General features: G+C 42.2%; 2 protein-coding genes across 3 annotated transcripts in view; both read left to right on the plus strand.

The window, feature by feature from the left end:
* The window catches only part of CNTNAP2 (contactin associated protein 2), a 2,322,964-nt gene that overhangs the window by 1,814,780 nt on the left and 482,979 nt on the right, over positions 1-25,205 (plus strand). The gene's annotated exons all lie outside the window — the stretch shown is intronic.
* CUL1 (cullin 1) overlaps positions 6,109-25,205 on the plus strand; it is a 97,326-nt gene continuing 78,229 nt past the window's right edge. The window contains exon 1 of one of the 2 annotated variants that reach the window (XM_032782094.2): positions 6,109-6,200. The gene's annotated coding sequence lies outside the window, so the exon portion shown is untranslated. Of the gene's footprint in view, positions 6,201-9,700; positions 9,781-25,205 lie in introns of those variants that run through there. The other variant, XM_032782095.2, reaches the window with a different exon arrangement.

Genomic DNA, 25,205 nt, shown 5'->3' on the forward strand with positions numbered 1-25,205 from the left:
TGTGGAAAGAGAATACACAACAGATTTTTGCCCCAAGTTATAAATCCCACCCACTGGCTTGTGATTAAAGCAAAAGCAAATGTATTAACTACAAAAGATAGATTTTAAGTGATTTATAAGGGCTAGCAAACAGATCGAAGCAGGTTACCTAACAAATAAACAAAAACACAATCTAAGTTTAATATACTAAAGAGATTCGATATGAGTAGCAAATTCTCACCCTAACTGATTATATAAGCTGGCTTCAGGCTCTTAAGGGACAAGCTTCACTTAATTACAGCTTGGAATCCCCAGGTGTTCCTTTCACAGGCTAAAAATCCCTCTAGCCTGGATCCAGCACTTCCTCCCAGTTCATTTCTTGTTCCTCAGGTATTTGCAGGAGTCTTTTTGGGCAGGGAGTCAGTGAACAACCTCAATGTCACTCCCCTGCCTTAAATAGCTTTTGCATATGGTGGGAACCCTTTGTCTCCGAGTTTTGTTCCCATGCCTTTCAGTGGAAAAACGCTGGTATTCCAAGATGGAGTCCTGTACCAGGTGATCTGGTCACATGTCCCTGTAGTGTCATAGCAACCATGACCAGAGGCTGTTTGTAGGGTCCTCAGGAAGGCTCCTGGCTGGGAGATTAGCTTCTTCTAAGACTTATTGTTCTTCCTCATGGTCCATTGACTTGAATGGGCCATTTCCAGCCAGTCATCTAGACTGATAGTCTTTTGTCTATTGGGCATTCCCCAGGTGTAAACACATTTGTAATAGATACATAGACAATATTCCTAACTTCAGATACCAAAATGATGCATGCATACAAATAGGATAATCATATTCAGTAAATCATAACCTTTACAATATTTCACATGACCTATCTTGTATAAAATACATCACTGTTATGCCATAATCATATCATCATAGTAATCTCTTTGAAGAATATGGGATGCAGTGTCACAGCTCCCTGATGCCTGGGTCCTGAGGCTCCTCCCCTTAGGCTGGGTGTAGGGGCTTTCGATGTGGGCAGGCATGTAACCGCCTATCCCCAGAGGCTCAATAGGTGCCCCTACAACAGAGCTGTGATGAGGCAGCACTCAGGCAGGCACCAACAACTCAGCTGCACTTAATCTTCCCACAGAGCCTGCAGTGACTCAGTCTTCAAGCATGGAGCAACAGCCTATCCAGGAGTAGAGCCTGGATCAGATAATCCTCAGGTTCAGGTACTTCCCCCAACCCCAGCAGAGCTGCAGATTAGTCTGTGCAACAGAACTATCCAGCTAGGAACCCTCCTGCAGCCTTGCAGTGTACCAGACTCCCTACATGTCCAGCCTGCTCCTGATCTGGTTCCTACTCCAGCCTTGCCTGGGTTGTCCTTGCCCAACCCTGACCTTGCTCCATTCTTGTTACTGGCCCGCTCCAGTCAGGGGCAGCTCCAGGCACCAGCACGCCAAGCGCGTGCCTGGGGCAGCAAGCCACGGGGGGGAGCTCTGCTGGTCGCCGAGAGGTTGCCTTCAGCCAGGTTGCCTTCAGCCGCATGCCTGCGGAAGGCCCACTGGTCCCACGGCTTCGGGACCTCCCACAGGCATGCCGCCGAATCCGTGGGACCGGGGACCTCCTGCAGGCAAGCCGCTGAAGGCAGCCTGCCTACCGTGCTTGGGGCGGCAAAATACCTAGAGCCGCCCCTGGCTCCAGTCTTGCCTCTGCCTCCTGACCCTCTTGGACTCTGACCACCAGACTTCAACCTTTGCCCTGTATCTGGACTCCAGCTATGGTCCCTGTCACTTTGTCTAGAGCAGCTCACAACTGAGAGTGGCAATCTCAGATCAGACTGTCAGAAAACAGGGCAGGCACCTCAAACTGGTGGTTTATTCTATAATTAGATTTCACATATGTGTACTCCTGGATCACTATACCAGTCTTACCATGGAGTCACAACAGTCCCCTTAGGCTCTCCAGAGCATCTTGCTGCCCAGACAAAGTAGACTTTGTGGTGAAAAGTTATTAAAACCAAAAATTACCTCACCTTATACTCACTATCCCAAAGGGTCAGTCACTTACCCCAGATCAATGGATACTCATGACCTCACACTAAAAACAATGCTAGCTGCCAATTTCTCTAGTAAACTAAAGGTTTATTAGCTAAGAAAAAGAAGAGAGTTATTGAGTGGTTTAGAGCAGGTAAAATACGTTAACAGATGAGTCCAAGTTTGTAAGTCCAAAGTGATAACAGAGATGTAATAATTTGTTAGTTTTCCATAAGTTTCTTGGGCTTACTCAAAGTGAGTTTGGGGATCTCTATCTTGCATCTGGAATGCTCCCTGAAAGTGTCCAAACAACTCAGAGATACAAGATCGTTCTCTGGATCCATTCTTGTAGCTGTTTTCCCTGAAAAGCAATCTGGCAAGTGTTTCTGTCACAACATTGTCTTTTCCTTAGCATGCTTCCTCATTTACAGTTCCAAGGCTCCAATCCTGTTTGATGGGCAATCTAATTACAGAGATGTACACAATGCATTTAGTCACAGCAATCCAAACAGCTTTTCATTAGTTTGCACAAAGTTTGCTCATCAATTCTCACTACAAACACTTTTCATCTAGGGTTAATTAAGTAAGTACAGGGATATACATAATGTAAGGCAATAGCAAACAACGGGTAAATTTAGTGTAAATGTAATTACCAGTTCATATGCCATGTAAATGTAATGTGGTAACATCCCTCTTTGTTCTACTCTAACAAGTGAATTGGCCTATGGCTTTGAATTGAGCTGGTCTGCCAGCGTCATGCTGAGCTAGTCTGTCAGCATCACAGTACTGATTTGGCTTGTTTATGGACTCTGATCACCTGGCTTTGGCCTGTATCTGGACTCTGGCTATAGTACTCAATTTGGCTTGTCTGCAGACACTGATCTCAGTTCTGATACTGGCCTGTTCCCATATCTTGGTTCCAGCACTACCCTCAGCACAGTCCCAACCCTATGTCTGGTTTCTAGCTGCACTCCATCCACTAGGCATGACTACTGAGAGGCAGGGCCTGACAATAATGTTCATTTTTGCATGAAATTCCCTGCCTTTTTCTGCTATCATTGGTCCTGAAACTGGAATTCCTTCAGCATGTTTCTGTTTGAACCATGTGTATAAAGAAACATCTACAACTTCCAATGAAGCTTTTTTTCCGACTTCCTCTTCAGCACACCAAGCATGCTGTCATCGTCATGAATAAACTTACGTATCCATGACTTGCCCATGTTTAAGTCATACACAGCTCACAAACCACAATTATACTCGAGTGAAAGTTTTTTTTTTTTTTCTTGCTGGGATGCCATACTCAAATTTCTCTATGATCTCAAGTTTCTGTTGCAGGATTAAGAAAACTCTCTCTTTCTTTGTCGTGCTATAGGACTCAGAACCAGACGGTAATGGTTGTTTGTGCATGATAATTCAGGCTTTTTCCTTTCTTCTTTTTCACTCCTTGACAGATTTTTCTCCCCTCTTCTCTTATGCATGGCCCCATCCCCTCCTTGGTTTAGCATTTGAAAACAATGCTGAGTTTAACAGTGTATGAATTTAATTAAATGTTATAATATTGCAAAATGAAGTTAAAACAAACCTTCAGAGATTTTATCATTGGCCTCATTTATTAATAATTGTTCCCCCACCCCATATTTGGTTTCCTCTTCCCTCTGATCGTCTTTGTCCTGACTCAACCAAGAAGACTGCATGTTACTCATCAGGTGCATTAACTTCACCTCTAATACGTAACTCCTGCTCTGGCAAATAGGAAGTGCTATGTCATGCCCAGGGATAGTGCTTGTAAAGCAATTTTTCATGAGCAATCATAGTGCACATGATGCAATGCTCCACAGTTGGCAAATAGGGTCCATCACATCTACTGACCCTGCTTCCAAAGTGGTGCTTCCTGACTGCTATGCCAGCACTGTTTTCTTAGAGGAGCTATCTCAATGTATTTGATTATGTTCACTTCACTAGATGGTTCTGGAGATTTTATTGTATAATTCATTGAAGAGATTGTGTGGACAACAGCTATTTGTGGGGTATTTTTAATGGCCAAACTTTGAAAATGGTGCACAGCCTGTGGTGCCTAAATGTGAGCTGATAATTTCAGGGTGTAAAGGAATATTCTCCCCAAGCCTGGTTACCTACTGTTTGTGCAACTTGTACCATAGTATACTCTGAGTGATGCACTCCTTGGGCCAGTTTCTGATGTCCTTTATACTGGTGTAAAAGCAGAGTAACACCATTGATTTCAATGCAGTTACTCCAAATTTCCTTTGGTATAACTAACATCAGAATCTGGCCCTCTGTCTGCAGAGGAGAATTGCCAGTTAATCTGTATTTGCACTATTTGTAATGATAGGGGGCAGAGAATGTCTTGCCACAGCAAGATTCTCAGGTGTAAGGGTCCCTAAATCCCATCCCCTCTCCTTTTTCAGTGGGAAACCTCTTTAATAGTGAGTAACAGATACCAGTTTAGGACAGACAGTGAAGATATAGCCAACTGAATGGCAGGGTCACTAGAGCTAGTCAGTATGTTATCTAAACTGCTACTTTGTCAGGATGCTCTCAAGATATACCCTACAGTCTTTAGTAATTTCAGAGGGGTTAATGTCTCATGAAAGGCAGCATTTCCACCAGAACAATGCCATCATTGCCATGTGAGGGTATTGCTTATAGGGAACAAATGGCAACTACTGAATTAAGTCTCTGCTTCAAACACTGCTCAGGTTCAAATGGGTATGGCTACATTTGGAATTTCAAAGCGCTGCCGCAGTGTGGTCGGAGCGGCAGTGCTGGGAGAGAGGTCTCCCAGCGCTGCACATAAACCACATCCTCTACAGGTATAGCGTGCAGCGCTGGGAGATGCCCTCCCAGCGCTGCCGTCCTGATTACACTGATGCTTTACAGCGCTGTATCTTGCAGCTCTCAGGGGGGTGTTTTTTCACACCCCTGAGTGTGAAAGTTGCAGCGCTGTAAAGTGTGAGTGTAGCTATACCCTCAGCTTAACTTGCAATAACTGAAAATGTTACAGGCAGCCCAATGTCATATAGCAGCACCAGGCCTTCAATGTCTCCTTCTATAATTCCTGTCTGCTATGACTTCTGCCTACCCAGTGAGTCAATACATTACCCCAACATCATCACATCCTCTAGATCTCATTTAAATATCTGTAAATAAAAAATAAATGGGCCTGAAGCTTCAACACCTGCCCGTCTACAGAACAAGGCTGAGTCTCTCTCAAAGAGACCTCTTTCAGTCAAACTGTGGCTGCTACTGCCACAGTTTGACTGAAAGTGGAGTACTGCCACTTCAGCAGAAATTATCCAAATTAACAAAAAACAAGTTTGAGTTACAGCTGTCCCTCCAATTGCTGTGACTTTGTGTCAAGTATCAGAGGGGTAGCCCTGTTAATCTGGATCTGTAAAAGCAGCAGAGTCCTGTGGCACCTTATAGACTAAGAGACATAGTGAAGCATGAGCTTTCCTGGATGAATACCCCGTTTGTCCGATGTGCCTGACTTTGTGGGCACTTGATCTTCCCCCCGAGTCATACCACTACATTGTCATATCAAACGTAATATTACATCCATCCTCCAAGGGAGGACAACAGAGGGCTCGATGACCAGCGTGACTGGCATAAATAAAAGTATATTAACTTGCAAGGGGTTTAGCTAGCCCTCCCCCTTTCTCTCTAATACCGGCTGTGGGAGGGGTCAATCTGCCATTCTCTCGGGAGCTGAGTGCGGGTGTCTGTGTGCAGTTGCTGAAGGGTTAGTTAGCTCCCCCGCTTTCTCCATCCTGGCGTGACGGGGAGGCGAGCTCCCCAGGTGTCACTCGGTCACTCAACCTCATTTCTCTCCCTGGGAATAGGCGGGTGGTGTTGGCAGGTGGGTGCTGGGCGGACTCCCCCCGGGGTGCTGGGGAATCACCCTGGTCTGGAGCTGGGTACCCGCCCCCCGCTACTGGGGAGACCCCGGTGCTGGAGCGAGCACCGCTTCCCCCGCGTGCGGCCAAGCCCAGGGCGCTCTCTCCCCGCGGGTGGAGCCGGGGCGGGGCGCGCTGTGCGGCGGGGGCGGTGATCGCTCCTCCTCCGCGGGCCGCGCGGGGAGGGAGGGAGACGGCGCGGATCCGGGCCTGGCGGAGGCGGAAGTGGGCGGGCGGACGCGGCGCGGCCGGGCCTGACTCTGCGGGACGCGCGATGCTGGTGAGTGCCGAGGCCTCGGCGGCGCCGCGTGTCGCGTGAGGCCGGCGGCGACGGGACGGACGCGGGGAGGCGGCGGGAGCGGGACGGGCTGGGCTGCGGGGCCCGGTTCGGAATCGCTCCGCACCCGCCGCGCATGGGAGGCCCGGACGCCGCCGCTGCTTGTTCTTCCCTTCGGGCGCGTTTTATGCCCTGGCCCGCCAGCCCCGGGTGGGGCCGAGCCCGGCCGGGGATCCGGCCCATCTGCCCCCGGCTCGGCCTCTGGGGAAAGGCCTCGAACTACGCACTGGAAATACCTGTCCCGGAGCCTCCCCCCTCCTGTCCCAGTGTCGCCCCAAGGGGCAGCCCCCCGCCACCGTCCCAGTGTCGCCCCAGGAGCCTCCTGCGTAAGGGGGCAGCCCCCACAGTGCCTTAGCATTGCTCCTGGAGCTTCCCCCCCATGGGGCTGCCTCAGTGGCTGGCCCTCTCCCAATATGATCCCAGTCACTCCAGAATATTCTCTTCCACAGCCCCTCACCCCAACCCCCAGTGCCTGACTGCCAGACTTCTGCATAATCTCAGTTATCCCTGACCCCATATCATCCCAGTTCCCTCCAGCCTCCCCCCACTCTTTAAGACTGTGCAACTAACTACTCCCCAAAGCCCCCTACTGTCCCTTCATCTTCAGTGACGTTCCCTGTAACCCTCTTCTGCACCTACCCAATGACTATCTCCATAGTTCAGTGTTCCTCAACTAAATCCTTATAATTGTCCAGTTAATATTCTGCTACCCACTAACTGCTCTGTAACAAAGCCTTACAGTGATCCGTTTTCCTTAACTGGGATCCTTTCCTCCTCCCTTTAATCGTTCTTCCTCCCTCAGTGTGGAGGATTCATCCACCATAATTATTCCTGTGCTGTAATTCTTTCTCCAAAGAACTATTTCCCGCACTGTGATTCTTACCCCTGCTGATCTTATTTACTTGTCCTCAGATCTTTCCCTAAGATCCCTCATCATCTTCACATTACACTTCTTCTTTCCTTTCTGTGAACCCACATACTGTCTCTACTACTTTGTACTTATATCCTCTTGCTGTGCCATTTTTTATTTTTATTTTTTTGATGGGGTGGCGCCAGTTGTCTTAATTTTTGAACATCTTTTCCTATCCAGGCTGTACGCACAGATTTCCCTATCTCTATTAATTTGCCCCAGTTATGTTTTTAGTTCTCTGGGAATAACAGCTAACCAGTTTAACACCCGCACCCCGAATGGGTGTTGCTTTATTTACTGCAGGTATAACTTTTCTCTTTTTTTCTCTCACTTTTTATCTGGGGATAATTACCTGGTCCATCAGGTGCCTTAGTAAAAACCTGCTATTTTGGAGAAGCTGGGAGAGAGACTAGTGAGGGAATGGGGAATTAGCTTAAAGTACAACTCAGAAATTGTTTCCACTACAGTATTGTGAAATGGTGATTTTCAGGACGGGGGGAGGGATGTTTGGGAGGTAACACTGTTTGGAATCTTTTCAAAAGCAGAAGTGTAGTAAATTAGCCCACTTTCACCACCTACAGCCCTGGGCACTTATTGTAGAGGCTTGCACTGGCAGATGAATTGACCTGATATGACCCTCTTAAAAATTGGTCGCTTCCCTCTCTGATTTTTGTGGTTCAGAAGATTCATAGATTATGAGGCCAGAAGGGACCACTGTGATCACATAGTCTGACCTTTATTATATAGAACTTCCCTATAATAATTCCTGTTTAAACTAGAGAATATCTTCTAGAAAGACATCCAAACCTGATTTGAAAATTGCCAGGTGTTCCTCCTTGTAGTTGACCTATCCTTGCTCCTCTTGTCACTGTTATATCTGTTGCCTAATCTGTTAATGTTGATTGCTTTATCCTTGTAACTTGAATATTGCAGTCAGAATTAAGTGCCATGCATAATTAGACTAATGTGTGTGTCACATTGGTTTAAACCTGTTTTATAGTTTGTGTCTATAAGTTTGCTGTTGTCTGCCTCAGACAGTTGCACCGGTTTCAATTAAATCTTCCTAAAAGAAATTAGCTAACTTCATGCAAACCCCCATGTGGACACTTACTTTGGTTTGTGTGTGTCTTACTTGGGTTTATCTTAAGTTGATTCCTATAGAATTTTTCTGTTTTTTATAATATATTCAAGGAGATATTTAATACTCTGTTCTATTAAATACACCTCTGCCTTGCTATAACGCTGTCCTTGGGAGCCAAAAAATCTTACTGCGTTATAGGTGAAACCGTTTTATATTGAACTTGCTTTGATCCACTGGAGTGTGCAGCCCCCGTCCCCTCCCTGGAGCACTGCTTTACCACATTATATCCAAGTTCATGTTATATTGGGTGGCGTTATATCGAGATACCAGTGTATTGTCCATCAATTACATTTCTCTGGTGCTGGTTTGTTTGTTTGAGTACATGAACCATAGAAAGGCCCACTTCACTAAATCATGCCTTGTTTACACTACTGGGATAAGTCGACTTAAGTTATGCTATTCCAGCTATGTGAATAATGTAGTCAACGTAGCTTAGGTCAACTTACTTCGGTGTCTACATTGTGCAATGTCGACGGGAGACATTGTCCCATCACGTTACCTTACTTTCTCATTCTGGTAGAGTACTGGAGTCCACCGGAGAGTGCTCTGCATTTGATTTAGCAGGACTTTACTAGGCCCGCTAAATTGACCCCCGCTGCAATGATTGCAGCAGCATCTATCCCCATAAAGTTTAGACATGGCCTCAGGAATTATTCATTGATGATAATGGTTACCGGCATAGGGTTAAACTACTTTCAGTTCCAGGGGAGAGAACTGCTAGTGGACAAAATGATTTTTAACATGGTTCCTTTATACTTTCTGTAATGCTACTGAAAAGAGTTTTGTTCCAGGAGTACCAGTAATTAAACCACTTTCAACACAGATTTTGAGAATGCATGGTGGGGGAAGGGGAGACATACCCATTGCTGAAAAAAATTGCTAAGGGCAAGCCTACACTACAGCAGAGATCAGTGCTCTGGGATTGATTCACCGGCGGTTGATTTAGCAGGTCTAGTCAAGACCTGCCAGATAGATTGCAGATTGCTCTCCAGTCAACCCCTGTACTCTACCCCTGACAAGAAGAGTAAGGGAAGTCGACAGGAGCCTCCCCTGCTGTCCCTCCCCCGTGGTATACACCCCATGGTAACTCGACCTAAGGTACATCAACTCCAGTTATTCACATACCTGGAGTTGTGAAGCATAGGTTGACTTACCATGATAGTGTAGACAGCCTAACAAAGGGTCATTTTCCTATTGCAGATAGATATAAAGGCCATGTTATGCAACAACTTTCCGAGGGTTTTATAGCCAGTTGTTGACACAGTCATATTAATGGTGTTACAAATAAAAGTTCAGTTTTGTCTGTAGAACTTTGCTCTATCACAGCTGTGATTGAGAATCTGTATTTACCACAATGTATAATCTTGTTTTTATCCATGCATTCTAGGAAAAATCTGGGGAACTGTGATGCCTCGGCAGGGGACACAGGGTTTGGAGGACATACACACAGAACAATATCACCAGCATATAGGGTAGTGTATCTTTATGGTTTTCTGCTGCATGTAGCAGCGAGGAAGGACACCCAGTAATAAACTTAGTTATGGGGGGTCGTGACTGTGCTGTAAAAATGTGTAAGCCAGTTTCAGAAAGACAACCTTGTGCCAGCCTGGGGCTCTGGCAGGGGCAAAACACTGTTAGTTGCCACAGTTACTGAATTTTAAAGATGAGGTAAATTGAAGCAAATGGTGATTTGAGCCAGCTGTGCCAATAACTAATTGCAAGCTTTGCTAAAAGTTGTAATCTCGTGTTATATAGGGATTGTATAGGATGTATTTTTAATCAGCCACAGTGACTGTTCTGTTTTTTGCATTTATTACAAGAGAACTTCTAATGAAGGCAAGAAAGAAAAGGAAGTAGCTTAAGAAATGAGAGAGAAAGCTATGGAGTTTGTCTGCACTAGCATTTTTTGTCAGATGTTTCACTATGATTGTTGCATCGCCTTTGGGAGAACTAATGTAGATTGGCTACTGGTGTGTTTACTGCTGTGCAGCCTAGATTTGCTGTGAGCAGCATTAAATTACATGGAGCTGAAACTGCCAAGGTCAGTCTGCACCAGGGCTCCCACTGGTGGAGCTACACTGTCACTAATACAGAAGTGAGACATCATATCTGTTTCAGGCTTTTTATAATACCATTTAATGTAGCATTATAATATGTCTGGATTATCTCCGGCACTGGTGGGGGGGAGCAATATTGTTTCATAAGATGGTCAAATTCTTTGCCATATTTTTCTTTCTTTAAAAAAAAAATTAGAATGGTCAGCTTGTCAGTGTTCTAGAAACACAATTTTCTTTGTCTTCTACAAACATTTTTAAAAAATCCAAAGAAGCTGCATTATAAATTTCATTTAGATTCTACACTATATTTTTAATATAATACATTCTGCATCCATAGTGTGTTCTATTTGAGAATCTTGAAGGGTTTACAAACCTGAATTACTATACCTTTGAGGTTAGGAAAATATTAACCCTAGTTTATAGATGAGGTAATTGTGTCACAGGAAGTTTGTGGCAGAGCCATGGATCTCTTGGATCTCTCAGTACCTAGTATTGTACCTCAACCTCGGCACCATCCGTCTTTTCTCAAGTTAGCAACATAATTCTTATTTGTTATTTTCAGAACCTAGGACAGAATTGCATTACTTTCCCTATCTCCCTCATCTTCTGTTTTGATTATTCTGCTTTTGGAAGGATTGTCAGAGTCAGAAGGTTCACTGTTAGATGGTCATGTGGAATCTGTGTAGCCTGATGACATTTTTAAATCTCATACTAAAAGTAAAGGATTGAAACATATTTGATCTTAATATCTTCCCAGTTGTACATTTTATTCCAAGATTAATTGAAAACATCACTCTTGGATCTGCTTTTAAATTAAACATATGTACACCTGCAGTAGTAATGGTTTATACAGTGCTACTTGTCCTTGTGTCAAAGTTGCTGTCATTAACACTACCTAAGTGTGTGAGAAATTCAAGTTGAAATAACTGACCTCACTTTCGTACAAAGTGAGGGGCATGGTGAGCAATAGACGACTATTGGATTTGGGGAATTATGGGAGGCTTCTTCCTCTGGCCTGCTGCTACCATTTTTCTAGAGAGGGTGGGAAGAGGTGCTCATTCTCTCTTTCCTTCTGTAGTTATTAGGGCTGTTGATAGTGTTGCAACTAGGGAGGCACAGCAGCTACAAAAATATATTTTTGCATGTGGCATGTCTAGATTTTTATATCTTGGTTTTAGGAAGGCATTTGACAAAGTCCCACATGACATTCTCATAAGCAAACTAGGAAAATGTGGTGTAGATGAAATTACTCTAAAATAGTTGCACAACTGGTTGAAAGACTATACTCAAAGAGTAGTTCAATGGTTTTCTGCAGGGGTCAGTCCTGGGTCTTGTACTGTTATATATTTTCATTATTGTCTTGGATAATGGAGCGGAGAGTGTGCTTTAAAATTTGCAGATGTCCCCAAACTGGACAGGATTACAAGTGCTATGGATTAGATTCAGAATGACCTTGATGAATTGGAGAATTGGTCTGAATTCAACAAGATGAAATTCATTAAAGACAAGCGCGAAGTACTTAAGTTAGCACATGCCTACACTTAAAGCGCTACAGTGGCATAGTTCCAGTGTAGCAGTTGTGGTGCTGTAATAGTTTAAGTGTAGATGCTGCCCATACTGAAGGGTGGCGTTCTCCCACTAGTATAAGTAATCTATATCCCTCAGGCCTGGTCAACACTGGGGGGAGATCGATCTAAGTTACGCAACTTCAGCTACATGAATAATGTAGCTGAAGTCAATGTACTTAGATCGACTTACTGTGGTGTCTTCACCACGGTGAGTCAACTGCTGCCGCTCCCCCGTCAACCCTGCCTGCGCCTCTCGCCGAGCTGGAGTACAGAAGTCAATGGGAGAGCACTCGGGGATCGATTTATCACGTCTAGACTAGACACAGTAAATCAGTCCCTGCTGGATCTATCGCTGCCCGCAGATCTGGCTGGTAGCGAAGACATACCCTAAGAGGAGATAGCAAGATTGATGGAAGAATCTTCTGTCTTCCTCCATATTGGGTGTTAGGTCAGCGTAGATACATCTCTCAGGGGTTTGGATTTCTGACATCCTTGGAGATGTAGGTATGCTGATCTTAAGTTCCCAGTGCCCTTAGGAAGCAAAAATTAAATGCACAATACACAGCTGGGAATAACTGGCTAGGTGATAATATTGCTGAAAAGGAACTTGGAGTTAAAGTGGATCACAAAATGAATATGAGTCAGCAGTGTGATGGAGATGCAAAAAATACACCTCAGAATGAGAAACCTTAACACTAGCGAGATAATTGTACTGCTTTACTCGGCATTAGTGATGTCTCAGCTGGAATCTGTGTTCTGCTCTGGGTGCCACACTTTAGGAAAGAAGTGGACAAATTGGAGAGAGTCCAAAGGAGAGTAACAAAAATGGTAAAATATTTAAAAAACCTGACCTCTGAGGAAAGGTTAAAAAAACTAGGCATGTTTAATCTTGAGAAAAGACGACTGTGGAGTATCCTGATAAGTTTTCAAATATGTTAAGGGCTAGTATGAAGAAGATGGTGTTCAATTGTTCTTTGTTCATGGAAGGTAGGACAAGTAGTAGTGGGTTTTAGTGTGCAGCAAGGGAGATTTAGGTTAGACCCTAGGAAAAACTTTCCAACCATAAGGGTAGTTAATCTCTGAAATAGGCTTCCAAGGGAGATTGTGAAATCCCCATCATTGGAAGTATTTAAAAACATTGTTGAGCAAACACCTGTCAGTGGTGGTCTAGGTTTACTTGGTCCTACCACAGTGCAGGGTGCCAGACTTGGTAACGTCTCAAGGTCCTTTCAGCCCTACATTTCTATGATTCTGTGTGCTGCTGCTTCTGGTTCCAGTCTCTGTTGCTGATATAGAAACTCCCAGCAGGGGTCAGAGTGACTTCCTAAAAACTGGGAGGAGCAGGGGAATAATAACTCATACTCAGAGGAATTCTTATTTATAAAATTTACAAGATGAAACTATACTGAAATTAGACTAATGCCAAAGGTCAATTTCAGCTATAAATCAGGAAAATGTAGGGAAGCAGGTTGAACTAAAGGACAGAATTTCAGCCTTAACTAATGTCAGATTGTCTTATTTGTGAGTTTAAGTTGCATCTAGTGTATTTTGGTGTAAAATGTATTATTTCATCTTGTGTTTTTTATGATGAAATAAGGTCTTCAGTAATGTTAATAGAATTTAGTATTAGGGCTACACTTGTGTGTTTAATTCACTGTGTTTTGCTTGGCTATTTAAATTTAGTGTGTAAATTCATAAACAGTTCTGTGGTCTCATGTCAATGGAGGATATCTGCTGAAGGAAAGTGCAGAGGTTTGAGTTAAGGAGAAATTGACCTGAGGTTGGGGGTATAGTTGGTTTGGGAATTGTATGGTTTGCCTCCCTGTGTTCTAAAAGTTCCTATGTTGCTGCTCTTGAACCTTGTGCTTGCTGATTGGCGCCAGCAGGAGCAGCAAATTGAAATTGTAATTCTGCACAGTTTTGTACATCTGGGGAAGTGCTGTGGGATGGAGCTGCAGCACAGATGTGGTTCCCTCAGAAGAGAAGACATAGCAAACACAAAATGGGGGAGATTGAGTGAGATTAGACATGCAAACCGAGAGAGAGATGTGCAAACCAAATGTGTTAGTAGCAGCTCAGCTCATCCATTGTTCTTTTGTAGCTCATCAAAGTATAATACAAAGCTTAGTCCTTTGCTGCTTCTGTTAGCACAGGTTCGATATGCTGTTAAGGAAGCCTACTTAACTTCTGAAGTAAGCATGTTCCTCATTTTCTGTCAAGTAACTACCTCAGAGGAGTTGAAGGAGCTTTTGAGGAAGTCATGTTCCATCTTTACCAAAAGGGAGGTGGTTGTGATGCATGAATTTTGGAGAAAAGACTGTGGGATAGGGAGAGAGGGAAACTGAGAAGGGGGAAAGATTTTTGGAAGATCCCTGAAACACAAAGGTTTTGAAAAGAAGCAAAAATGAAGGAGAGAAATGATGAAAGAGGATAGAAGGGATGCATACAACTAAGGAAAAGGGTAACCAATTTCTGCAAAAACTAAATTATAAGTTGTCTGACTTTTTAAAGAGAAATTCAGAAATAATCCCTTTATCCTCCAAAAAGCAATTCCTCTCCTCTGTAATCTGAAACGATTTGGGGGGAAGATCTTGAAACACATTCAAACAAAATTAAACACCTGAAACTTCTTTGAGAATAAAAAGTTCATAGTACAGGATTCCTCATGGCCCTGATGGAGTTGCTAGTAATGATACATTTCTTAGCCTGCTTTATGTGCTAGTGAGGTCATACTCATACGCAACAATATGTGAGCTGAAGGCAAAAAACAGGGCCACTGTTCAACTTCTTAATTCAAAATATTCACAATTTTAAATATTTTCTCCACACAAATTACTCTATATTACAAGCATGTTCCCAAATTTCCTTGTTTTCCTTGAAAATATATCCTTCCTAAAATCCCTTTACTAATATAACTAGTGTAATGCAAAAATGAACTTGTTTAAGTAAATCAGTTGGGGAAAAAATCAGTTTAGTTAAATTTTGGTGCAAGTTTAACTTTGTAACTTTGACACAAGCAAGGTTTAAGGGTGTCGACATTGAGGGTTTGCTTTGGTTTTACTAGATTAATTTATAAACTTTTTTAGTTAAACCAATGCACTGTTTTCTGTAGACAAAGTGTAGCAACAGTTAGCTGTTGTAATTGTTGGAAAGCAAAAATTAATTTAAAAATAAGAATTGTTGGGAATAGTCATCTGATCTTTTATAGAACAGAACAAATGATATTTTTAAGAGGTATAAGTTCTGAGCAATGCAGAAAGTTAAATTTTGGTTTATTATAATTAAGCTATTTGGTTTAACCAGGAGGAAAAAAATCTCATGTATCAGTAACTTTCTTAATGGGGTTTTCTGTTTATTGGAAGAGTAGGGTTATATGCCTGGTCTGTATTTGTGCACCCTGTAGCTGTTGTCTTGTAGGCATCAAGAGTTAAGGTAGTTAGTGGTACTGTGTGGAGTTGAAAATGGTGTAGCATTGCTCCATGGTATTATTTTAAATTGCCAATAAATGCCATTGTGTTTGGCATATGTCTAAAACTGGAAGCAGTACAGTCAAATTTACAGTCAAATATAGAACTTAAAATATAAGCTTATTTTTAAAAAACTGCAGTAACAAGGAAAGTTAGTCCAGGAGTGATCATTTTTTAGTTAGAGGAAGTTAATTAACAATAATAATCCTGTAAAACATACTTCATTTCAAAACATAGCATCACTAATTTCTTTTGGTGATCTGCATTAGCTTTATACTAGTTGTAATGCCAGTGTTTTTATCACCTGTGAATGAAATGGTGGTATGAGTACATAGGAGAAGGAAGCACTTCAGGATTTAAACTATACCCAAGTAACATATTTGGACATCTAGAAACTTCAGACTGCTTGCCAGACAAATCCATGTACTATTATCTTTATTTATAAGCTGAATGGGCAGGTTCTGTGGCCGGATGTGCCTTGATCAGCTGAGGTCCTGCGAAATTAACAAAGGGGAAGAAGCTGTAAAATTAGTGAGCTCATGAGAACAAGATTGGGGCCAGAATTGAATGGCAGTGATTAAAATTTCATCATTTTTAAGGAACTGATAGAAGTCGGAGTCTACCTAACCTTAAGGTGACAATAAGATGAAGAGTTAAAAATTCAAGTGTGTAGCTAAAACATCATATGAAATCATACTTTGTGGTAAGCTAAATTCTCTAAAATGGAGTGGGCAGTGCTCTGGGTTTAGGGAAAAGCAGACTGTGCTTTAGTTTCTAATTTTGCTGAGGTGGTTTTGCACATACATGGTAGCTATAGTGAAATGTCGGGCCACACTAAAATGGTATTTTGCTCCATAGAGGTCTGTGGGGTCATAGTTTTCCGATTTATTAAATGCATTTTAAATAGACGTTTTGAGATTTACCGGAAAAAAAGTTACTTATCTTCAAAAAAAAAAAAAAAAAAGGGGGGGGGGGTAATCGGTATTTCTGGGTTTCCATGATGTTGCTGCCGTTCTTGCTAAATTGCGTTGTCTTGACTCACTTAAAAAAAAGGTTTGCCTTTTTTCCTGCTCTGCTATCTTATTGCTATATCTTTGTCCTTTGTTGGCTGTGTCCTCCCTCACCTTCCTTTGCTGCATCTCCATGGCCAGTTTAACAGCAAGCCTTGGTCTTGCAGCAAGCCTTCTGGACAGTATATCTGCTATCTTTGTTCAGCTTTTCAGTTTTCCACTTAGACTTTATGGTAGGTTTGATTGAAATAAGTCTGCAAGTCCTTCTGACCACCATAGCTTTTCTTCTTTCTCTCATGCTCACTCTTTGGCTTGACCTGCAATGCACATATGCTGTCTTCTCCCAAAGCACCTCATTCTTCTTTAAATGTAAAAGTTAAACCTGGTAGGCAAAAAAGTGCAAAGCTAACTGCTACAGGCTCAGTTAAAAGCATCCTGTGATTTGTAACATATGTCAGACATAGGAAGAACCAAGGTCTTGAGTTAAAGGGACAGATTAACTTGAAAATCAGATTTGTCTGAATATGTTCTGCCTTCTGTTGCTGCAAATACCATCTAAAATTACTAAAAGTAAAGAGATGACACTTTTTTTTTCTTTTGAAATTTTGCTTTGGTCAGGTCTACACTAAAAATTTTTGCCCTACCGAAAGGTTAGGCGTGTGCTCTCTCTTCCTCCCCCGTCCCCCATTTCTGTACTGGTAAAAGCCCTAGCATGGGTGCAGGTATACTGGCATAAGAGTTCTTTTGTTAGCATAGTTTAATTTCTGCAGGGAACCAGTATGGAGAACTAAGCTATGCCAGCAAAAGCTCTTCACTACTCTGGATGACTTTCAACCTAGTGTTTAATAAGAGCTGTCTTAGGAGCTCTCTGGACAGCTAATGTTGATTTTCTATAAGTCTTGGAGCAGTGGAGATGTTCCAAAAGACTGGAAGAAATGTTACACCAATTATTAAAGATAAGCAGGATGATGCAGGTAATTGTAGGCCTGTCAGCTTGCCATTGATCTCAGGCAAGGTAATGGAGGAGCTGATACAGGACTCGATTAAAGAAAGGTGATGTAATTAATACAGATCAACATGGGTTTATGGAAAATAGATTGTGTCACAGTAACTTGATATCCTTTTTTGGAGGAGATGACTGGTTTGATTGATAAAGGTAATAGTGTTGATGTAATATATTTAGACTTCTGTAAGGTGTTTGACCTGGCACTACATGGCATTTTGACTAAAAAAACTAGAATGATATAAAATTAACACGGCACGCGTTAAGTGGACTAAAAACTGGCTAACTGATAGATCTCAAAATGTAATTGTAAGCAGGAAATTGTCATCCAGTGGCTGTTTCCAGTGAAGTCTCACAGGGATCGGTCCTTGGCCCTATGCATTTTAACATTTTTGTCAGTGACCTACAGAAAACTTAAAATCATCACTGATAGTTTTCAGGTGACACAAAAATTTATAAATGATGTAGAGGAGAGGTCAGTGATTCAGAATGATGTAGATTGGTAGCCTGGGCACAGGCAAACTGTGTTGTAATACAGCTAAATGCATACATCTAGGAAAAAAGAATATAGGCCATACTTACAGGATGGAGGTGAACTCTATTCTGGGAAGCAGTGACTTTGAAAAAGATTTGGGGGTCATGGTGGATAATCATCTGAATATGAGCTCCCAGTGTGAAGCTGAGGCCAAAAGAGCTAATCCGAACGTTGGATGTGTAAGCAGGGGACTTTCAAGTAGGAGTAGAGGTTATTTAAGTGGCTCGCAACTTTTTCAGACTACGGAAGTACCCCTTTCAGACAGACCCCTGATTTGTCTTGCATACTCTCAAATTTCACTTCACTTAAAAACTAGTTGTTTACATAATCAAACATAAAAATACAAAAGTGTCACAGCACATATTACTGAAAAATTGGTTGCTTTCTCATTTTTACAACATATTATAAAATAAATCAATTGGAATATAAATATTGTACTTCTATTTCAGTGGGATAGTATATAAAGCAGTATAAACAAGTTATTGTCTGTATGAAATTTTAGTTTGTACTGACTTTGCTAGTGCTTTTCATATTGCCTATTGTAAAACTGGGCAAATAACTAAATGCACCCCTTGGAAGACCTCTGCATATCCTTAGGGGTATGTTTAGCCCTGGTTGAGAACCACTGAGTTATTTTACCATTATTTGGCATTGCTATGACTGCTGCTGGAATACTTTGTCCAGTTCTGGTTCCCACAATTCAAGAAGGATGTTGATTAAATTGGAGAGGGTTCACAGAAGAACTACAAGAATGATTAAATTATTAGAAAACCTGTCTTGTAGTGATAAGCTAAATTGTTTGAGTTCTTTGAGTCTAACAAAGAGAAGGCTAAGGGGTGACTTGATTACAGTCTATATGTGGGGAATAAATATTTAATAAGGTCTCTTCAATCTATCAGGGAAAGGTGTAAAATGGTCCAATGGCTGGAAGTTGAAGCTGGACAAATTCAGGCTGGAAATAAAATGTAAATACCTAGTGGTGAGAGTAATTACTCATTGAAACAATTTAATAAGGGCCATATTTGTTTCTTCAACACTGACAATTTTAAAATCGAGATTGGATTTTTGTTGTTGTTAAAGATATGTTCTAGGAATTATTTTGTAGAAGTTCTGTGGCCTTTATTATATAGGAGGTCAGATTAGATCACAATGATGCTTTCTGGCATTGGAATCAATAAATCTTCCTCACCTCTGTAGGTATGTGGAGGAGTCCTCTTGTTGGTGGCCCAATCTGAGTGGGTTTTCCCTGAGCAGGGAGCTGTAGGGTGTCGCCACTGCCAGCAGCTAGGGGGGAGAAGCCCTGATATACTCCATCACAGAGGAAAATAGTGCCCAGAATTTTATGCCATCAAATTTGTGATACAAAAATTGTAGAGGCCAGGCTTTCAATATCAGGCCCGTAATATTGTTATGCTGAAGAAAAAAAAATCTGTGCAGAACTTTTTTATATGGAAAACTTTCATTTGAAAAAAATATACTTGGTTTGTTTTTAAATGATGATCTAAGAAACATCACATTTCTTTCATGTTTATGATTACAATTGAACAAACTTGCAAAGGTGTTATCTAACACTATTTTATGGAAGGGTATGTGCAGCAGGGGCATAGTATTATTTCTGAACTCTTTACTGTACATTCGTGCATATGTTTCCAAAGGTCTGCTGTTGCACCCCCAATGACATTTATATAACTTTGTAAGAAAGTTTTATGGTGTGCACATGTACATTTGTGTTGCACATACTGAAATCTGAGGGGAGTCATGCTGCCCATCTTTGATGAGTGGAGGTGAAGGATAGTGAACTGGTTTTATATGCTTCAAACTGTCTGCTTCATACTAAGTCTATTACTGAGAAGACAAAGTCTGCTTTATATGCAACAGATGCCAAGGAAAGGTATTCTTTTATATGCCCAGATAAGTATAGTACAAAGCTAAAATCTAAGGAATCTATAGTAAGGGAGCTTTCCATGAAAATTTTAATATTTTAAGGTCAGTTCAGCTGGACTTATTTTAAAACTGGTTGGAGCTACTAGTCCTCATGTGGCCCTCATGGTCATTTGAGCTTGAGACCCCTGAGCTAGACCATGTAGCAGCCTGAGTTGTTTCTATCTCCTGTGCGGTTCAGGCCTCTTAAAGGCTGGTCCAGATTACAGTAGGCTAGTGTCATAGACCAAATCATAATACTTCTGTTGGGGCATGCACCTACCCTGATAACATTATACAATATGTCTGCAGTATATATGTCTAATGTGCCTGCTGCTCTTGTGAGCATATGTGCTTGTATTTATGTGGTACGCTTACTGATCTCTGTGACAGGGTGTTTAGACAGTTATTTTTGTTTAGCTGTGATATGTTGCTCATCAGGGCAGGTAATTTTAAATTTAACAGGTGCCTTTACTCACTGGGGATTATAGATAAATCTGTGGTCTGAGGGAGCAGGGTTTGACTGAGGTGTTAAAGACTGTTTTTAGGGTGGGAGGGACTTGTTAGAAAAAGGTGCCTCTTGTCTAACTTTTGGAATTGAATTGTAAGAATCTCATTTTGCATTTTTGGACTCTGGCCTTATTAAGCCTTATTCCTTTTTTGGTTTGACTTCAGCTTCGCTTTTTGCGATGACCACCAAAGGCCTGATATGATTGCAGCAGCTGTCTAGTGAGTAGAGTGAGTGAACCAGATTCTGCCAAGGACTGACAACTGCTTGCATACCCTTACAAGCGTGTACTGTATTTGTGATATTGAGAATCATATTCATTTTTAGAAAAATTAAATTCAGTATTTTGTGATACGTTGGCAAAATTTGAAAAATGGAGTTCTCATCTTAATCTGTAAAATAATATGTAATGAGGCTGCCAAGATTTAAACTTCATTACTAGATTCAAAGCATATTAGATTTTTGAATGTATTGTGTATATGTAGTGAAATTTGTTTTTTTTTTTCATAATATTTTAATGCTTTTTGGCACAGTGAAATCTGATACTTTGCTGCACCTTGTTCTAGGAGTAATAGAAGAGTATTCTCTTTCTATGGGTTGAAATTAGGCAAAAGGGCCTGATTACATTACTTTTTTGAAAAAGTGACTTAGAGTCCTAAGTCAATTAAGCATGTTTGAAATTTTTACCCAGGAACTACAAGTGATTGTTGGGGTCAGAAAACACCTGCTTGTTAGTACATAAGAGTTGAGCATTTAAAATAATAGAATTATAGTTTACTCAACTTTAGAAATTGATTTTGGAAATGAATGCATGTATGTACATTGGCACCATGCCTGTAAAATATATTTTTAATAAGGAAATAACTCATGGAAATGTTTTATAAAACACCATTGTTTTGAATTACAGTAGTGCATTTTATAGTTGATTGATATTGATGGATAAATATTGGTGTTTTTATAAGCTTCATAAATATGCACATCCATTTCTTCACAACCTGAATTTCTAAAAGAGATGTAGCATTCTCTACTGGCTTTTAGTTGAAAGCAAATTTTTATTGACTGGATTTAAAATAATATAGTCTTTTGCAACTGTTGTTTCTGTGTTATTGTGCAAGACATAGTTTTAATATTATTTTAGTATAAAGGAAGGGAATCTTCTCTACTTTTCTGCCTTTTCCCCTTCAGATATGGAGTTTCCAGAGTTTTAACAGGAATGTTATTGTATAGAGTAGTTCTATTACCTCTTTAAGATGCAAGCAGTAGATTTCTCCATGGTATTGGCACCAGCGTTAATGACAAGAATTTTGCTAGGTCTCAGTTTGCCACTCTTTGGATGCGGGGGAAAAATAAGGTAGGATTGGAAAAATGTGATGTAGGTAATTGTTGTGCTGCTGCATAAAGTTATTAGTGTACAGTATAATACTAGCTAATAGGAAATAAAGGGAGGTGACAGTCACCCAGACATTTGGTATGACTCATCACTGCTTCGGAGTAGCAAAGGGACCTGTACAGCCTTTGGAAGTGGAGTAATCATTCTGGAGTAAAGTCACTTTGGATACATCTACACTGCAGTAAAAAACCCGTGGCACCAATTCTCAGAGCCCAGACTCGTGGAGCTAAATATTGAGGTATAGACTTCTGAACTTGGGCTGGAGCCCAGGCTGTCACACCCTTCCCCCTTGTGGGGTCTCAGAGCCCATGCTCCAGCCTGAGAACCACACCTACACAATTTTTACCCCCTCAGTCCAAACCCTGTAAGGCAGAGTCAACTGACCCAGGCCAGGTCTTTTATTGCGGTATAGACATACCCTTTGATTTCACAGTTGTGTCCATCTGGGTGAGTTATGTCAGCATAGCTGTAGCAGAATAATTTTTAACTTTGTTTAATTGGTTTTGTGTTGTTGTTTCTGCTGCACCATGTATGCTGAGATTATAGTTTTGAGTTTGAGGATTTTCTCAGGCTCCTTTGTGAATAAATGCTGGTACATATTAAGCACTGTGCTTCCTCTCTTGCTTCATGTTCATTTTCGTTCAAGTTAATAGAAAACTTGGAGATCCATTTGAGGAGTTTAGGCGATGCAGAATGCACCTTTGCTATACCTCTTGAAAATTAAAAGATGGAGTGTGATGGGGGGCCCTGTTTGTTGAGGGGGGCCACCCCCGTTGGCTCAGTGCGGGGTTGGTACACCCCCTCACACAGTCGTGTGGACTCCGTGAGGGATGGTCCTCAGTGTGGTTGCAGGACCCGTGGCGAGGAAGAGCAAACAAAACAGTCTATGTCCCCTGAGGCTCCTGGCTGGGGCAGGCAAACAGCCACTGGGGGTTCTGACTCTCTGAGCGGGTCAGAGCAAATATACAGTAGCCACCCTCCTAGTGGCAAGGGGGGTAGGGGAACCAGGGCCCACTCCGCTCTACTGGGTTCTGACCCAGAGCACTATGAAACTGGGAAATTCCCCATTTTGGGATTAAGCATCACTTCTACTACATTCCCTGGGTCACTTCGTACCACAAGCTGCATCTCATCATCTCCCTAGCTGGCAGTGGCTCAGCATCCCTGTCAATCTCTCTGGTCATTTGGTTTCTCGCAACTTATTCTGAGTCTATGGTTCCCACCGCTTGGGGAGTCTCTGGTTTCTCTGCTGGAGCTTGCGACTTGTGTCCTTCCTCCTCAACCAGCCCGGACTGAGCTGGGGCTGTCTCGTTTTATCTGTCCTTTCCACCAGGAGCATGCACAGCAGGGGTGAGGGGGCATGGCCTCTTGGGCCCACAGTGGTTGGTCTGTCCCCGTTGGCTCAGTGTGGGATTGGGGCACTTGTTAACAGTTTGTTCAGTGGTTTGGAGTCTATATATTTGCACTGTGGAGAATCCTTAATTCTCCATTTGTGCATCAGGTGTGATTGTTTTCCGTGTAACATTGTGATACAGTTTATGGTTGTCCACAGTCCCCAGTGGAGCAAGAAACCAGGCAATTCTACTTTGGTATAATCTGTGAGGTGCTTGCTGTTTACTTCAGAGCCTGCCCATTGCATCCACCAGGTATCTTCTGGGTTGAAGCTGGGTGACAGGAGAGCTTCTCTAGCTGCCCAGAATGGTTGGCAAAACTTAAGGAGAATGCAAGGTGAATGAATGAGATTTTGGTTAGTGAGAGCTTGCTTGTACTCTCACAATGTTCCCATCTCTCACTGGATGGTTGGAGGAAGGATGTTTGTGAGGATTGGACATCAGAGTGCAAGTTACAAGTCCTAGAGCCGCAATTACTTGGATATCGACAAGTTTCTGAGTGAGCTTCTATAAAGCCAATGTTGCTGTTCATAGTATTCAGTCATCACAACCCCTGACTAGCTTTTGGTTGATATTGATGCAAATCTTTGTTTTATGGCTTACCTGCTTCAGATGTTGACAGGTAGGATTGTGATGGAGAGTGACCCGTAGGTAGTGGGAGTTAGGATCATGGGCAATTTTCTTGCTGCAGAAGTTTACGTTAAGCATCCTCTTAGCTTCAGAATTGCTGAGATGGAAAGCTGATGACATCAGTTTTGGTGGATTGGGTTTGAGCTGCCACTACCGAATTTTCCATCCTCTTCAGATCAGTATTAAAGGTGTCTTCTGCTTCTTTGAGTACTGTGGCCTATGTCATTAGTTCCAGGTCATCAGCATAAATTAACTTGCAACATTTCATTTTGGGCACATTGTGTGTGTTTTTAAAAATGGATGGTGATAGTGCTGATCTCTGTTTGAGAGGCCATTGTGCTAGCCTGACTTCCTGCTAGCCTGACTTCCAAGATGTCACATAATGTTCTTTCCAAAAGCATTGACCTAGTGAGTCAAAATGTCTGGTCTCACAGAAGCAGATTGGATAGTGTCAGCAGTAGGCCCTTGTGCCAGACAGTGTTATAGGCTGATGACCAGTCGATAAAAGCTGTGTCCTTTTTAAGCTTCCATTGAAAGCTGGCCTCGATATGCGGTCAGTTCGAGCACTTGGTCACAGGATTTGCCCTGCCCTAAAACCTGTTCAGGGGTAGAGGGGTTGTGGTCTCCATGATGATGGTCAGCCTTACCAGGCTTACCTGCTCCAGTACTTTGTATGTTGTACAGAGGAGGGAAATAAGGTGGTAGCTTGTGGATCATTTGGCATCTTTTCTGGTTTGAAAAGGGCGATGACCTTTGATCATCTCTAAGATGTTGGGAATTGGTTGGTGTTGATGAGTTCTGTGGATAGTGCTGCACTCTAGTTGTGTCCTTTTTGGCCTGAGGTATTCAAAGAAGTCTGGAAGAATGTCATCAGTGCCAGCTGCTTTTCCTGCTTTGGTGGTAGAAATGGCAACATCAGTCTTGGCTCTTGTAAAGGATTGACAGACTTGTAGAAAGAGCACTTTGTGCACAGGATTCCTTAAGAGCTATTTCTCCTCTCAGTCCATTTTGTTGGCTTACAGACATCTTAGAATTTCTTAGTAGGAGGCTGGCAGTGCTGTTAGCAGAGACTTGAAAAGTATGTGGGTTTGATGGTGCTGCTCCACCTCCACAGAATGGCCCATGCTATATGACTTGAGTTTGTGAAGTCTGTGGCCTCCATCATCTCTGTCCATCATTGTTGTGTAGAATCCAGTGATTCCAAGAGAACAGTGGCTGTGTTTGGGTCACCAGAAGCTTAATACTCCCTTAGGAGAGTTTTGCTGTCTGGGCTCCAGCATGGCATAAAGAAGTTCCTGTAACCAAGGAGGATAGTCTTCTTTGTGGCTTTAATAATAAGCTTTGTGAAGAGGTTGAAGTTTTAAGGCTTTGGAGGTATGCCACTAATGGTTTGTGTTTTTTATGGAGAAATCCAGGCA

The sequence above is a fragment of the Chelonoidis abingdonii genome, chromosome 2, assembly GCF_003597395.2.
Source record: "Chelonoidis abingdonii isolate Lonesome George chromosome 2, CheloAbing_2.0, whole genome shotgun sequence".
Taxonomy (NCBI): domain Eukaryota; kingdom Metazoa; phylum Chordata; order Testudines; family Testudinidae; genus Chelonoidis; species Chelonoidis abingdonii.